The sequence below is a fragment of the Pollicipes pollicipes genome, unplaced genomic scaffold, assembly GCF_011947565.3.
Source record: "Pollicipes pollicipes isolate AB1234 unplaced genomic scaffold, Ppol_2.1 Scaffold_7261;HRSCAF=8764_pilon_pilon_pilon, whole genome shotgun sequence".
NCBI classification, from domain to species: domain Eukaryota; kingdom Metazoa; phylum Arthropoda; class Thecostraca; order Pollicipedomorpha; family Pollicipedidae; genus Pollicipes; species Pollicipes pollicipes.
The window spans coordinates 42406356-42423373 of NW_023597054.1; the positions used below are offsets into that span (position 1 = coordinate 42406356).

The 17018-nt window shown below is 57.2% G+C and overlaps 1 protein-coding gene across 1 annotated transcript in view; it reads right to left on the minus strand.

Moving 5' to 3' along the window:
• The window catches only part of LOC119112092 (transcription factor collier), a 77582-nt gene that overhangs the window by 51227 nt on the left and 9337 nt on the right, over positions 1-17018 (minus strand). The window lies entirely within an intron of this gene.

Consider the following 17018-nt stretch of genomic DNA (forward strand, 5'->3'; position numbering starts at 1 on the left):
ACAACTGACGTGTGCGAGCGACCTCGGCACACCGTCTACCTTCAACATTTCAACCTGAGTCGGCCCGCAAGGAAATGAGTCATTTCCGACTTGGCAGAGCGCAAAATGTGCCAATGCCGCTGGCGTGACGCGAGCTACTCAAACATTCCATTACCCCTGATATTTCTTCATTCGATTCGGTCCTCGAATTGGTAGCCATTACTCGACAATGATTGTCTTTCGCTTCGGCAATTATCAGAGCACCGGTAAAAGTTATCGACTGACTAACCATCTATGTGCACGGGTCACGCGCTCGGACAGCTCCCAGGTCCGTCGTCTGATCGCGGTCAAACGACCGCGCTGCCGTCGGCGGCCAGCCATTATCACTTCATGCGCGGCACCGGCCACTCTGCAATGCTCGAGCACCGCGACCCCGCCCCCTAATTGGACGACTACGACCGGTTCACGGTGCCAAATTGGATTACGAAACGGGTCGATAGTGTCGTGAGGGCCGGCCACGCTGGATCACGGGGGGAGGGGGCGGCCCGGCGCGCCGCCACGACGCACCGCCCAAATAATTGCTCCTTCAACGCCGCCGGCGGGCATTCGTTATTCACGAGGGCGGCCGGCCGAGCCGGTGTGGAGACTACGTGCGGCCCCGGCCCGTTTAATAGAGATTGAGCGGCGCGGTTTGCAGTCGATGCGGGACAGAGTGGCCAACCTGTGGTGGAGGGTACGGTGGGAGGGCGACTGTCCCTCCCTGCCTGCCAGGGCGCCCTGAGCGGCGGAAATCACCCTATAGCGGCCTCGTGGGACAGGAGCCACTCCTCTTACCAGGCGCCCTGGGCGGCGGGAGCCACCCTGCAGCGGCCTCCTGGGGCAGGAGCCGCTCCTGCCACAGGGGCTGAAACCACCTATATGGTTCGGGTTTGAGAAAGTAGGGTGTAGTCTTGGTTGGGCCTTGAATACAGGACTTCGCGGATTAGGAAAGTCCACGGTACCACATAGAAAGGTTAAGGGTAAGACGTTTATGAAATTTCAGGTCAGTGCTTCATGAAGTGCTACACAATGTTACGCCATGCGTTTCCTTTAGCCATAATTAGCTCCATTCACGCCACTTCTGCGACTATGAACGCAACAGGGTAAGTTTTAGTGTAACATTTCTTAAGGCCCTTCCACATATTAGAATTAAGATTGGGTAAAGTATCGTGGCTAGAAGGTGGACCGGGTAAAGAAAAACGTACCCGTGAAGGTTTCTAGCTTTGAAGGAGCAAAAACTATGTCCTCGGTCGTTCATCTGGAAGTAGGAGCCATCCCTCTAGACGCACCGGAAGAAGAGGGATCCACCCTCTAACGGCTCCTGAAGAAGCAGGAGCCACTCTCCTAACCAACCCAGGAGGGCCGCGATCCGCCGCTCTGACGGTTCCCGTGGGAGCCGAAGCTAACCCTCGCGCGCCTGTCGAGAGGCCGTCGCCTCGCTGGTCGTCCCCAGCGCCTCGCTGGTCGCTCCCCAGCGGCCGCCGTCGCGCTGGCGGCCCCCGGGGACCGCGTCCCAGCCGGGGAGCCACGCACTAATCTCGAAACTTGGGCGATATTTCAGCGTGCCACGTTGTTATCAACTTGAGAATGTATGACTTCATCCCGGCGACGGCAGGGCAAGGCGGAGACAAAATGGAAACAAACAGTTGGACTCGGACCCCGACACTGCTGGACGTCTCGTGATAAAGGCGAGCAATGTACAGCACGTCACAGGATACTCGATGCAGGAATTCAATCAAAACCGCAAGCACCGGCGTCGGTGGTAGTGAATGCTGCGAACTACGCCGCCAGATGAGCCGGTGAGACAAGTGTGACACACTCGTCTTACGAATTAACGGCGTTTCGAGCCTCAGTTCTTCTGACGTGGTTGCCCTTCGCGTGCCTGTCAGTTTTATCTTGCACTGAGCCAAGTCATGACATCTGCGACGTGGGAACGGTATAAAGTGTTCTGCGCATTGGCGAAACGTGCATGATGCATTGTTTATTTAGCGGATTAGTTAATTCAGTGAGATTGCGGACCGAGCCATGGAGGCATTTCATGGTCTGTCCCATGCTATAGCATATTCTTACAAAATCATTTTGAGGAACGGGTTGCACCAGGACACTTCAACCGAAGCGTTGATTCCTCCCGGATTTTAGTTCATGCATTATACCCAGCTGAGGAGGCCAAACAGACAGCTGGGAGTGTTGGGGAAGCCGGGCAGCAGCGGCAGGGCTTCACACAATATGGCGCGCCCGTGCCGCTCTGTCAAGGGAGCTCTGCACGTCTGTGACAGGTCTGAGCTCCAGCTGTAGCGCGCCCGCGCTGCTCTGTCACGGGAGCTCTCTCTCTGCACGCCTGCGACAGGTCTGAGCTCAAGCTGAGGAGCTGAGCAGCTAGCTCCGGCAACTTCATAGGCTTGTTATTTCGTTGCACCTTGGCGCGTGTAGAAGGAGAGACACGCCGGTGAGCGCACGGCGTCATTCACGCCGCCGCTGGTAAGGCAGTGCTTCTCCATGCACTTAAATGCACTATAACACACATTTGTAAAACAGGAAACTGGTGTGGGTGTATGATATACACCATGTCATATCATATCTAAATCACCGGCATTATATATCGGGCATCGCCCTAATGACAGGCCCTGAACTAAGCGTAAACCGAGTAAAACCAACCGGGCGGTCCCTTTTCACAATCAGTCCCGTGTGGGCGGTTTGGAGACTCATGTCGCCGCGTTCTAGCCGTAGTTGGCCAGTCCCAAAGCCGTAGGGATGATTTTGGGGCCATCTGAGCCTTGTGGTTACTGGCTTGAGCGCCTATCGCGTCTATGAGCTGCGTTGTTGCCCGTTTGCAACCAGCGTTGACCAGTAATGCGGTCATGTAACGCCTGCCTTGCGCCTCGTGTTGCGCGTCCGAACCTTGCTTTCCTCGCAGTTGCACTCCGTGCTGCCGGTATGTGCTCTGCGTCAACCCTTGTGCGCAACCGTGTTGCCCGCCTGAGGTCTGAGTCGCGCCAATGTGCCCTTGTTGCCCCTCTCTGCGCCCTTCGAGCCCATCTGCGTCCCTGCGTCGTCCGCCTGCACCAGTGCTGTCTGTCTGAGCCCTGTGATGGCCGCCTGAGCCCTGTTTGGCCGTCTAAAGCCCCCACTGTCGCCTGTGTACGCCCCGTCGTACCTAATCTGCGGCTCGCCCCGTGTCACCTGTGTAAAGGCCCTCGTACCTGTCCTGCGCCCCGTGTCATTCACCCATCTGCGGCCCGTTGTCGGGCCCGTCTGCGCCCCGTGTCGGCGGCCTGAGCCGTGTGGCGGGCGGGCGCGCGCTTCGGCCGGTGGCGTGGGTCCCGCGAGACCGCGGCCGAACTGTCCCGGCCGCGGCCGCCTCCGTATCGACCTGGCCTGGCCCCGGGGAGCCAGACGACCTGCCGCGGAAGCCACGCGGGAGCGGCCGCCGCCCCCGCCCGCCGGCCGGCCGCCGCCGCCGCTGCCGCCGCTGGTCGGACGCCGCGCCCGACCCGGCCCGGCTGGTTGCCCGGGTCACGACAGAACGGCGCCGCCGCCTCACGGGAACTGGGAGCCCCAAACGGGGCAATAATGTTCACTTTGAAGTGATTGTGTCGTGTCGGTTATGGAGATGAAGTGCTTTGCCACCTCCAGCTGTAGAAAGCGTGGCGGAGAGCGTTTGAGATCGGTCAGAGGAGGAACTTTGACCGCGTTTCTGGCTTAGCCCCATGAGAATACCGCTTAGGGCTTGTGCCACGCTATGCGGTGGGGTGGGGGTCAGTCCACTTCACCGTCCACTTCACCGTCCGCATCAACAGACGCTCACGTATGCACGGCGCGATATTTCAAACCATTGAATCGCTTCCACTTTATGCTTGGCCAGCCTTTGGATCCCCTGGGGATATCCAACTCCATAAACAACTTGTACGACGCTGCCAGCATTGCCACTTATGGACGATTAATAAAGCCAAAGCAATTAACAATCAGCTCCTTGAAAATCACGATTTCATCCTTGAATTTCAGCTGATTTCGATGGAGCATTGATGAGCGTTATATTCGAGAATATGTATTTGTCTGGGGACCATTCAGAATGCAGCAGCAATGCGTCTTAAATTACGCTGTCCTGCTTCGGTCGGCGCGTCGCGGTGCATTGGAGTAAACCACCAAGCACTTCCAGAGTGTCCTGCCCATGGATGCGTTGTTTGAAGCTACGCCTTATATGGTCCGGACGATGATGCAGGGTTACTGAATAACAGTGCTATGCGATCTTTAATTTAGCCGGTTCCTCTGTATCAGATTCCAGAAAAGTGATGAATAATGTATTTCTACCGCATACGATGCGGAGTGGTCAGGGCACTTGTTCCTTTCAAGTGACAACCGAGCCTGCTCAACTGTCGCTTAACTGTCACATAATAGAGAATCCAATGGGACGTTTAGAGAGCATTATACTTCACGAAAGATACTACATCAGTTAGTTTGTTCGTTTGGGTTTATACCCTGTTTGATCAGCGAAAGAACTTTTTCATTCAAGATGGAAAAATATGGTGATCAAAGCCTGTAAAACATTAATCACGTCATTTCAGTTATAATGCACGGAGGCGAACTCATGCACCAACTCAAATGTTATGGTCAAATGTTATACCGAATGTTACTCCAAAAAAGGAAGCATAAGAATAAGATATGCTGCCATCATTACGAAACGCGATGTGACTTGAAACGCTAACCGTGACGTTGTTTGCCCTCACACTCATTCAGTCACGACAGGTCATCACGGTCGTGACAAACGACCAATCATGTGGCCAGTAACGTTATGAGGCGTAATTTGGGACGCATTGTTTCAATGATGGGCTCTCATATAAAACTAAAACACAATAAACGATTGCGTCCTGTGTTCTACCGTCAAACGCAAGCTGTTAATTTGCATTGTCTGGGTGTTTCAAATCCCATTCTGCGGGATACGCGCTCCTCCATTCATCTAAGTTTAGATGGCATAACGGATATTCCTTGTTTAGAAAGGCAAAGAATATCTGTAAGATATAGGTAGGCGTATTTCATTACGTGTTCTGGCTCAAAAGTTCGCTAGCAATCCAAGCGATCTCCGTTTTTCCTGCTGTGTTCTGCGAACAGCGAAGCAAGGAAGTAAACCCTTCAGCGTGCACTGCCTAAGCACCGACGTCACATGACGAACTGTCACAGAGGTCCGCCTCTGGTGTCACGGTGTCAGCGGACATCAGTTGACACGTGCACACACCATCACGGACTGCTTTGCCGCATCCCAGCGCGTGGTGCGGTCGGGCAGCCCGTCTGCTGACATGTGGCGCGGTCGGGCAGCCCGTCCACTGACATGTGGCGCGGTCGGGCAGCCCGTCCGCTGACATGTGGCGCGGTCGGGCAGCCCGTCCGCTGACATGTGGCGCGGTCGGGCAGCCCGTCTGCTGACATGTGGCGCGGTCGGGCAGCCCGTCCGCTGACATCCCAGGCTTCAGCCGAGTGCCAGCAGTCGACATGACAATGACCCAGCGAGGAGCGTCTCCGCGGAGCCCGACTATACTGTCTGATGATCCCAGTGTGGAGGAGTGTCTCCGCGGAGCCCGACTACACTGTCTGATCCCAGCGTGGAGGAGTGTCTCCGCTGAGCCGGATTACACTGTCTGATCCCAGTGTGGAGGAGTGTCTCCGCTGAGCCGGACTACACTGTCTGATCCCAGTATGGGAGAGTGTCTCCGCCGAGCCCGACTACACTGTCTGATCCCAGTGTGGAGGAGTGTCTCCGCTGAGCACGACTACACTGTCTGATCCCAGTGTGGAGGAGCGTCTCCGCGGAGCCCGACTACACTGTCTGATCCCAGTGTGGAGGAGTGTCTCCGCTGAGACGGACTACACTGTCTGATCCCAGTATGGGAGAGTGTCTCCGCAGAGCCCGACTACACTGTCTGATCCCAGTGTGGAGGAGTGTCTCCGCTGAGCACGACTACACTGTCTGATCCCAGTATGGGAGAGTGTCTCCGCAGAGCCCGACTACACTGTCTGATCCCAGTATGGGAGAGTGTCTCCGCAGAGCCCGACTTCACTGTCTGATCCCAGTATGGGAGAGTGTCTCCGCAGAGCCCGACTACACTGTCTGATCCCAGTGTGGAGGAGTGTCCCCACGGAGCCGGACTATGCTGTCTGATCCCAGTGCGGGCCGTCCGTGAGCTCTACCAGCGCTGGAAGTTCGGGGCTTACGGATCCTCCGGAAGGTACAAATATATCCTCAGGTCTGTGGCATATATCAGCTATGCTGGATACTGAAGCGAGCAAATCCAGCGATGAGCAGTGTCATCGCAAATGGCACGTGGGAGCGCGGCTGCCAACCGGTCCGGTTCGATCCGACACTGCAGTTCTGCACTAAGCCACGGCAAGACTGCCCTCCCCCCCCCCCCCCCCCGCCCCCCGTCCGATATTTGGACAGAACATTCCAGACGGGCGGTCGTGGACGGCCTTCCACGACCGTCCTCTGTAAACACCGGGCCCGGGCAACACGAACGTCAAAAACCTGCAACTGTGCGCGCTGTCGGCTGTGGCGATACCGGGCCCGACGGCGCGGCCCGGTCCTGTTTATGGACGGACGATAGCCGGCGGTCGCTCCGGCAACCGGCCGGCCGGGCCAGGCCCGCCGTGGCCGCTTTCAAGCCGGGCGGCGCGTGCCGAGGGCGGCGCCGGCTGGCCCTCTGGGGGTTTGGGGACTGACGGGTCCATGGACGGGCGGTCGGGCCGCTGGCGGGCTCACCGCAGGAGAGGGGGGGGTGGGGCATGCACGTGCCTGTCTTCGAAGACTCAGCTCAGCGGTTAGCCTGGACTGGACGGTGACAAGCTAAGCATGAGATCACCTGGGAGGGCCGGACAGACTGGGTCTGAGAGACTAGGAGGTTTAAGTGGACGATGGGCCTGCCCGCGGGACTTAAACCAAGACTGGACCTCCTCCCCCTCCCCCCCCCCGCCCAAACAATCTCCTTGTGAAGACGGGCTATATGAAGATAGGGCCTGTCCGTCTCAGGGATGTGCGCGTCTGTCACGCATCAGCTGGGGCAGGACCCAACGCATAGTCTTCCACGCTAATGCACATTGACGAGTACAGGCCCCTTATCAGCTGCCGCAGAAAGCTCCACTGAAGCGGAGGTGGGGCTGCGTATGGCAGTGATGTTCAACAGCCCGCCAGGGACGCAGCACTTGGTGAGGTGATGGATCTGCGACTGTCCTTGCTGTTCGATCCAGCGTTTCGATTTCGTGTTGTGGTCGAAGAAAATACCCACTGGAAGCAGATAGCCCCGACGACAGTGGCAAGTGATCCTAAGCATGATGCAAACAAGCCGTAGTCAGCAGCGAGATGCCGACGGCAGGGCGATAGTATCGGCATGAGGTTGGGGCTGTGGCCTTGGGATCCATTGAAGGTGCGAGGTCATGCACTGCACAGACGACTCGCATTTTCTTGAGAGTCCCGCCCCCTCCCTGCTGGTCACAAATCTGATCCTTTTAAGAGCAATGCTGTAAGGATCAACTTAAATGTCTGTCAGCTAAACAGAATGCGCTCACTTCAAAAGAGCGCTTGCGATTTAAGCAGCTGCGGCCAACACGACGGTCTTCAGGGACATATTAAGCTGAGCCTGAGACTGGGGGATGGCTGGCTTGGTAACCTGCAGCATTGATCGGCCGGCCCCATCCCCTATGCCAGTGTATACCTGCGGACGCATTTTGCATAGGGAGGAAGACACGCTTGTTGAGGGCTCTCACGTGATGCAGACGGTATAAGGGGATCATTTATTCGTATAAGGAGGCGGGATGGGGAATTGTGCTGCCTCCTCTACGGAACCCAGACGGAGGGCCCTAGGTCACCAAATAATGGGGTACAAGAGCGCTCAAAATGTCTACGAAGAGCGTCTCTCTACCCAAGCAGTTGATCCCATGGCATTCTCTGACTACCGAAATGAAGCTACGTGTCGCCATCATGGTCCCATTAACCATTATTCATCGGCCAGCGCTGGTGCTATCTACCGACCATCGTCTCTCCCTTTATTTACGGTACATAAATTGTACCCGAGTGGGCTACAATGAAGCGATATGCCCTGTTTGGGGGAGGGGGCTGGTTACGATGGCGGGAGATAACGACATCCAGCAGGAGGGGTTCGGATGCAGACCGCACTGCAGGGTGCAGAATAATAACAGAATATGCTCAATCACCGCGCCTGCTGTAACCCGCGCAGCAATACCTTAACTAGCTTGCCTATGTTCGGCATGCTAATGATGGGTGCGCATGCCTGAGGGTCTTGGGACATAGGCGTATTCAAGCGGGACCGCTGCTTAGCTCTAAAGGCAACTGAAAATAGACCTTCAAAGGATCGGCTTTGGCGAAAGCGTAGAGGCGCCCCGAACTTCAACGCCGGCGGTTTCGCATTTCGACTTCTAACTGCTGCCGTGACGCGTTTACCCAAACTGCAGCCAGCCAAGCTATTAAGTATAATTTCATGGAGGAAGTATGCGTTCGAGATGTTCTCGTCGCTGGGAGAAGCCTGAACAGTTTAATTCGATAATCGGACATGATTCCCGAGCACCCATCGCACGAATGCCCGGATCAAAGTAGCAGTTACGAGGAATAATTTCTAGTCGTGAAGGAAGATCAGAAAAGCTTTGCTGGCGAAAATTGGTGAGAAAAAGCCTGCTGAATAAAGCTGGACCAAACACCGAATGCACAAACACTTTGTGAACAAGACAAAGGCCCGTGACGCCAGCCCCGGCCAGCCCTACACCAGCCGTACAGTAAGCTGGTCAGGCATGCAGCCGACGCGTGCTGGCTCCAGCTCGTCCGCGCGGCCGTACGCCTCGTCCAGCTCGTTTGTCCCTCACGTGCTCCGCCCGGCCGGCCCGTGTCAACCATACGGTCGGTCCGGCTCGTCTGAAGCTAGGGCCATTATGCACTCGTCCCAGTCCGACGGCGCAGGCATAAATAGCATGGCGAGCGCTCTGTCAGTCATACGTTTCCAGCCGTCCTGAATAATTCAAGCTTGTCCTCTTCTCCTGCGGTCCGGACGACCTCCAATGCGACCCCGCGGCCGCGGCTAGATCAAAACGACCATCGCGCGCTTCCCTCGGCTCTCATTGTCAACTACCATTTAACCTGGAATTAATTGCTCAAAGGATACATACCCAAGAGCGAGCGGCGTCCGGGGGGGCAGTATCTTGCTCTCGGTCGTTCGGTTTCGGCGAAATTCCGTGCTCGCTGTTCGGATGAGCGCGTCCGGGCTTTTCAGTGCCGCCGTCGCCCGAGGCGACTGCGCAGCGCGCGGCAGGTCACGAGGTCAGGGGCCGGCGGCGGACGGGACCGCAGCTCCAGACGTGCCGACAGCGGACGGCCTGCGGGGTCAGGCGGAGGGCAGACTCCTGACGTGGCGGCACGACGACGCCGCCGAGAGGGCAAAGGTCATTGACCGCTCCGACCAGGCTGCACTACTGACCGGTGGGGGTGGCGCCAGCTGGGTACGGCCGGCCGGGAGGTTGGGTCGGGCAAGACGCCCGAGGGCAGATGAAGGGCTTAGATGGTGCCGCCGTAGACCAATGAAGCCAAACTGGCCGTCCATGAACTGACTCTCGTGGCTCCCGCATTGGCCGTGAGAAGAATAACAACTCGGATTGACATCAGCAGCCAAATCTGACTTTATGAGCTCCGGGCTGCTGCTGGAAGCCCGCTGACAAGATCTAGCTCAAGCACGCTCCAAAAGTTATTAACGACCTGTTGGCCCGCAGGCTTTGGCGCTGGGCTCAGTTCGATCATCGAGCTAACTTTGGGTGGCTGACCCGGAGTTCTGGCAGGTAAGGCATCAGCCAGCAGGAGCCGGCCAGCAGCAGCATGGTACTGATGTGCAACGGAATCATACGAGGTTTACCGTTTCAGTTGCGAGGACTTCGAGAAAACTTATTTTTAAGGCATGAGCAAGTTGACCGCCAACTTATTAAATCTGTTCCGATTCAACTCGACGTGTGATAACGTCGTCGATCTGGCGAAACTGGTAAAGGCCACTTCAAAGCCCATCAGTATCAAACAAATACAACCATTTAGCAAGCCTCCCGAAATGGTGTAAAACGGTTCTTTGCAGTCCACCAGGAGCAGTCGCTGGAAAATGTATTGATCAAGCAGTGACGGCGGCGGCCTTTACGTAAAAACAGGGGGCCTAACCGTACAAAGTGGATCTCACTAATCCAATGTCAACAATAGTGGCAGCCGCACCCTCGCCCACCACGCAGAATCCTCTTAGTTCTCGCCTCTCTCTCGTCCCTTAGTTAGTCACTTACAGCCACATGCCCCTCTAATCTCCTAACTAAGGCTATTATAATTTGCCCTCGGGGTTATTATTTTCTGCATTCTGCTCCCCCATTCTCTCATTAGGCGGCAGTGGTCCGGGGTAAAGCCGGGTTTTTTCGACTCCGATGGTGCGGCCGCGGCGCCAGAGGAGCGCCAGCGAGCGCCATGTTCGGGTCGTCTGGCGCGGAGTCGGCGGTGCTGGGCTGCTGCCGGCGGAGCAGTCGAGCCGCCCGGTTCTGTTGGAGGGCCTGAGAACTCTGGATCGCCTTGAGTGTTTGCCTCATAGGCATCGCTGTTATGCCAACTAATTGTATCAGGCCGTAAATTGTTTAGTCTGAGGTTAAGAATGATATCAATGTTGCCACCATATGCAATGGAAGATGCAGGCCATCGCCAATATCACTCAACATCTGAAGTTGCTGGGATCCAATCTGCTTGGAACCCGTTTATATGGCATAAAAATAGCTCACAAAAGTCGTTCAAGCATAAAAATAGCTCACAAAAGTCGTTCAGGTGTTTTAGTGTCGTGATCACGCCTCTCAGGTGTTAGTTAGCCACTGGTAGCCATACCAGTAAGTTTATCTGCAAGGCCCTCATGACCCTTGTGCAACGAAGTGCCGGCTGCTGAAATCAAGAGCAGCTCTTGTAAATATAAAAACTGCTTGGACGTATAATTTATAAAAAAACAGTACTTAGCGGTTTAGAAATAATATTGCTCACTACATCTTTTCTCACCTTTCATTTCCTCCCGACAGCCTCTAATACACCCGATCAATCTTTCTCTTCAGATCAGTCTCGTGCTGCTCATTCGGACCAATTCACTCGTCTCGTTCGCGGTCAACGCCTTGCAAAGTTGACTGGAAACCAATCGGTTCTTTCTTCGCCCAACGTTCTCTCCCTTTATCTTAATTTCTTTATGCGCTTTGTCGGAGATGTAATTTGCTCCGGAAATGGGGAAAACTCAGCCGAATGTAAGAAAGAGGGCGAGGCGATCAGATTAGCGACACTTCAGCGTGCTTAGCCAGCCAGACTATCGTCGCCATACAGCCTCTAACCGCGCGCATGTCGCCTGATGAGGGAGCTCGGCCACATGTAAAATACAATGACAGATCGCTTGATCACCCGCACCTTCCCCGGCATCATTTCCTGCCGGTCCCGAGCCACGCGCCGCTGGTGGCCCGCCGGCGCAGCCCGCTCGCCGGCGGCGGGGCGGTGAGAGGCGGGAGCGGGCGCCGGGCCGCGCGCGGCCGGCGCGGCGCCCGCCCGCCCGGCCCGCTCGTAAACGCTCCCGTGTTGCAGCTCATATTGATTTTGCCAAGGTGATGGTATACGCCGGGGATTAGGCGAGTCGCCGGGGGATCGACGACGGAGGCGGCGGCCGGCTGGCTCGCCCCTCAGCCGCCGCCCGCCGGCGCGGCGAGGCGCGGCGCGGCGCGCGCCAAAATGGCCGGACAGGGAGGGGAGCCGGGCTGTCGCCGGAGCTGCCGCCGCCGCTGTCAGCAGGGCTGCCGGCGGGGGTAGGCGCTGAGCTACCGTCCGAGCCGACCCGGACACGGAGAGCTTGGCAGGCAGGCAGGGAGGGGGGGGGGGGGGGGGCGGGGTGCAGCGTCTGATCTGGAGTTGCAGGCAACGTGGGGTCTGGCGAAAATGGAGAGACATACAAAGCTGCATGCTGGCAGTACTGTACGTGTGCTTGGTCTGGTAAAATGTTCAAAATGCGTCCTTTTCTCGCGATAGCTATCCTCTTTTCCATCCAGAAAGACGGTTATGAACTAAGCGCAACAAAATCGACTTAGATTACTACAACGTACCGCATGCCGTGCTGCTGGCGTGGTGACCATGGCGCCGGCATCGGCCCGCGGCGGGTGGCACGCGCGGGGCATTTAAGGCACAACAACCGAGTGGGCCCGGGTGTCACGTGATGGGTCACGATTGCCCAACACGGGGGAAGCTTCAACACCATGAGCACAAGCGGCAGTGTTAAGACGCTGCATGGCACGTTTACATCCCCGCTACTTATGAGTCAACATGCTGGCACAAAATGATTCCAGCCTTCGCAACACAAGGGTAGTGAAGTCAGCGTCCACATGAAGAGCTATTTCTATGGAAGACTTCGATCCCAACATGGTTCTAACAATGTTGGAACCAACAATTTAGGCGGTGCGATTTATGAAAATGTTGATTTTGCGCATCACCTATAAAAAAGCCATAGAGAAGTCGGTCAGGCAGTGCTTAGTTTTCTTTTTTGCGTCGCAGACAATTAGTAAGAAGGCAAATGGACAGCTAGCTGTTCCTCACCACGAGCGATCCCGCGGGCCGCTTAAAGCAGGCCTGCTCCACCGGCCCCGAGAGCCTGACAGCCGTCAAGTCGCGGCTGCCGGCCGTTCCCGTCCTCCCTACAGTCGCGCGATTGGTCGGCTAGCCAGAGGCCGCCGCCCTGCCCGGCTGGTACGGCCGTCTGACGGTGGATGAGAGTGGCGTCCCGTGCCGTCACAGAGCATATGCCCTGAATGCTGTGACATCCACGGCGGCCTGGGCGTGGCTGTGCTCTCACAAGTCCATTAAGAAGGAGTGCGCCAGTTGCCCTTTTCTACGCGAGATCTCCTGCATTCCCGGTGTCCTGTTACGCCAGGAGGTCCTGAACCTGCCGCCGTGTTAGATAACCTTTCGCAAGTTGACGGCATTGAAAACAGCTCTCTCTGCGATCCAAGTGGCCCTGAGATCCCGGTAACCCCGTCCAGCGCTGCCTGGGGGCGCCTCTGCGCGCCGCCAGCTCTGCGCGCCGGCGCCGCCGCCGACGGTCCCAGCTGGCCGGTCGGACGCTCTCTGGAGGCTTCGTTATGGTCCCCGAGCTGGGCCGCATATCGATTTCCGATCCGGAGCTCGGCGCGCCGGGACGCGGCCGCGTACACCTGGGAAGGAGGTGCCGCCGCGCCACGGCCGGCCCGGCAGCGGCGCACGCAGCGGCCGCGCCAGCGGCGGTGCCCAGCGGCGGAGGAAGCAGCGGGCGCCGGGCGGGGAAGTGAGGGGCAGGGGCGCAGGAAGCAGCGACAGTGGAGGTGGAAGCGGTGGAGACAGCGGCGGAGGCAGTGGGAGTAGTGGGAGCAGGGAGAGCAGAGAAGACGAGGTACAGCGGCAGACGCTGGGATAAGGGTGGAGGTGGAGACAGAGGCGCAGGTGACGAGCAGGGGCGGAGGCAAGAGCGGAGGCTAGGGTAGGAGGCCTGGAGAAGGGGTAGAAAAAGGTTTCGTGGAGGCGGATCGGGAGCACGGGCGGAGCTAAGGACAAGACAAGGTCGTGACAGAGTATATGGAGGTAAATCACAAGGTAGAGGTAGGCGTCAGCGCTGCCGAAGTCAAGGGCGTAGGTAAGACCCGGAGGAAACCCAGTCAATCTACGAGGAGAAAAAAAAAGAACAAAAGAGAGAGAAAGAGAGGGTGGAGAGAGGAAGGGTAGAGAGTGGAGAGCCAGGAAATAGGGAGCAGAAGGAGGGAGAGGGAGAACAGAGAGAGAAGGAGAGGGAGAGAGATGGAGAAAAAAGAGAGAAAGAAAGAGAGAGAGATAAGGAGACAGAGAGAGAAAGAGAAAAAAGAGAGAGAGAGAGAGAGAGAGTGGAGAGAGAGAGAGAGAGAGAGAGAGAGAGAGAGAGAGAGAGAGAGAGAGAGAGAGAGAGAGAGAGAGAGAGAGAGAGAGAGAGAGAGAGAGAGAGAGAGAGAGAGAGAGAGAGAGAGAGGAGAGAGAGAGAGAGAGAGAGATAGAGGAGAGAGAGAGAGAGAGAGAGAGAGAGAGAACACAAATGTCCAGATTCAGAATCCCCATGGGATTCAGGCACATGTCAAACTAAACGGACACAAATACGTACATACACAACCAGCTGGACACCTGCATGAGTATTTGCGAATAGAACCAGCCGGTCTCACCCCGACGCCAGCTGGCCGCCGCTGTGACCCGAGCGGAGCTGGCTGCCAGTGTGACCCGAGCGGAGCTGGCCGCCGCTGTGACCCGAGCGGAGCTAGCCGCCGGTGTGACCCGAGCGGAGCTGGCCGCCAGTGTGACCCGAGCGGAGCTGGCCGCCTGTGTGACCCGAGAAGAGCTGGCCGCCGCTGTGACCCGAGCGGAGCTGGCCGCCGGTGTGACCCGAGCGAAGCTGGCCGCCGCTGTGACCCGAGCGGAGCTGGTCGCCAGTGTGACCCGAGAGGGGCCGGACGCCTGTGTGACCCGAACGGACCTGGCCGCCGCTGTGATCTGAGCGAGCGCGGTTCACTGCAGCCGGATGTCCGCTGTGCCAATCAGCCGCCGGACTGGTCGGGCCGTGATGGCGACTGTCGGGCCAATATCCGTGTTTTGGGAGCGGCCGGCGCGGCGCAAACGGTCCCCGGGCGGCCATATGCCGCGCGCGCGCGCCTCCGCTGCCGCCCGGTAAATAGACGGCCGGACCGGCCGGTCCCGGCCGGCGCCGGGCGGGGACCGGGAGAACGGCCGTCACCGCCGGTCCGCGCGGTCCGGCGCTCGTCCATTCCGACACGGAGGCCGGGTCGTCGCCACACGAGCGTTTGGAGTCCCCCTCCCCCTTTTCCCCCGCAGATGTCACGCTCTTTTAGTGGAGACGCGGGAAGGGCGCTGCTTCCTGTGCGGTGCAAGAGTGAGTTTATCGGATGGTGGGTAGGTGTTACATATGTTCCAGTGACGTAGACCTCACTGATGGTGCGAGCACGGCGCATGGCCCATCCAGGGCACTCCAACTGGTCCATCGCCCCGGTCTCTCCAGCTCCGGTCTGGTACATTCGCACTCATTTCAGTCAACCTTGAGCAGCCCTACGCGGCAGCGTGCTTTCAAGGAAGTTGTTTTGCTTTGCTACGTGGTTGTTAGAGATTAGCTATGGTACGATAACGTGGTATCTAACAGTGTGTCGCGTAAGTGTTAGTGGACACGAAGCGGCCCATCATGGATTGATAAAACTTATTACCGTATGCATCTAGGACGTTTATTTAATGCTGCCGTTTGCACCATCATCGTTTAATACACTGCACTGGGGACGTGGTTTCAGATATGCGTAAGTGATGGCTGAGCAGCAAACTGGGGTTGGGGATCCTAGATTTAGCCATGGACAAAAATCTGGGCATGATTTAGGTTTCAACAGGAAAGGGGATAAGGGATGAGCAATAATGCGATGGACAGCCATCCAGCAATCAGTCTGATTCCAATAACATATAATGGTCGCATATTATAACTTCACAATACAAATATCAAAACCGTGGTAACGCTCACGTCAAGCAATGACGATGCTACTGCCGACTCATGGTAATAGATAAATGATAAATCCATTCCGATCACGGGAGAGAAGTGTGCAGAAGCGTGCGCGCAATCCAAGGCATTATTTCGCCAAGATTTCTCTGCGCCGGTCAACCAGTCCAGGGAAGACGGGACTAACAAACGGAGTGAGTAAATAATCACGACTCCTTCACACGTCTCTCCTTGTCGTTCGAAATTGATAGACATCTATGCTATCCTGACATTTCCCAACCTCACATCAGCAGGCGCTGGACGTCTCGACTTTGCCGCACCACGCTCGCGGTACACCCACGGCGTCAGCAGACGCTGGACGTCTCGACTTTGCCGCACCACGCTCGCGGTACACCCACGGCGTCAGCAGACGCTGGACGTCTCGACTTTGCCGCACCACGCTCGCGGTACACCCAGCGCGTCAGCAGGCGCTGGACGTCTCGACTTTGCCGCACCACGCTCGCGGTACACCCACCGCGTCAGCAGGCGCTGGACGTCTCGACTTTGCTGCACCACGCTCGCGGTACACCCACCGTGTCAGCAGGCGCTGGACGTCTCGACTTTGCCGCACCACGCTCGCGGCATATCCGCCGCCAGCATTTTGAACTCGGTGCGTAAAGGCTTCGCGGCGGCTTCCCACCTGTCCCGGCGTCCGCCGGCACGAGGACTGGCGCCGGCACAGTCTTCGACCGACCGGCTCCCCGCTTCAGCGTATTCAGGCCTGAACAAAGACGCGTAATGGGGAGCCGGGGAGCGTAATTGATCTACAAGCTCTCAATCGTCCGTTAGCGCCCGGCGCAGATTGAAGCCGACTGGCTGCTCCCGGGCAAGGCCCGAAAAATGTGCGCGGCGCCACGGCAGGCCTTTTCAAATCTGCTCGAAGGAAAACCGGGTTCGTTGAACACGCCCGTGGGTTCATGTCCCCTGCCGGGACCCACGTGAAGGCCAGCCCGGGCCCCGCGGGCTGTCGTTGCCAGAAACTACACGCGCCTGAGCGTCGCGACGCACCTCAGTTCCAGGGAATGACATTGGTTGTAACTTGTGTATGGGAAATAGGCGGAGTGAAGATGACTCCATTCTTTGTTGACAAGCATTGGCGTGGCTCTGGCGCTGGGTTACGGCACAGACTTGACCGCTGTCTATGGAGAGATGTGACAACCCATCGACGAATTAAGACGTTCGTTAAAACGTTACGTAATCATAAGCCAGTAGCCACTGACCATGCCAACTTTCGGGCAGGTCCCAAGGAAAAGAGTGTGGAACTTAAGGAAGGAAATCCAAGATTTCTCACTATCCGTTGCATTTGTGTATCAGTTTCCGACCTTTTCAACCCAGCACGACTCGTGCTATTCCGTAGCCGTTAGCACAACAGCCTCTCCAGTTGTGCCTGTGACCCGAGCGCTG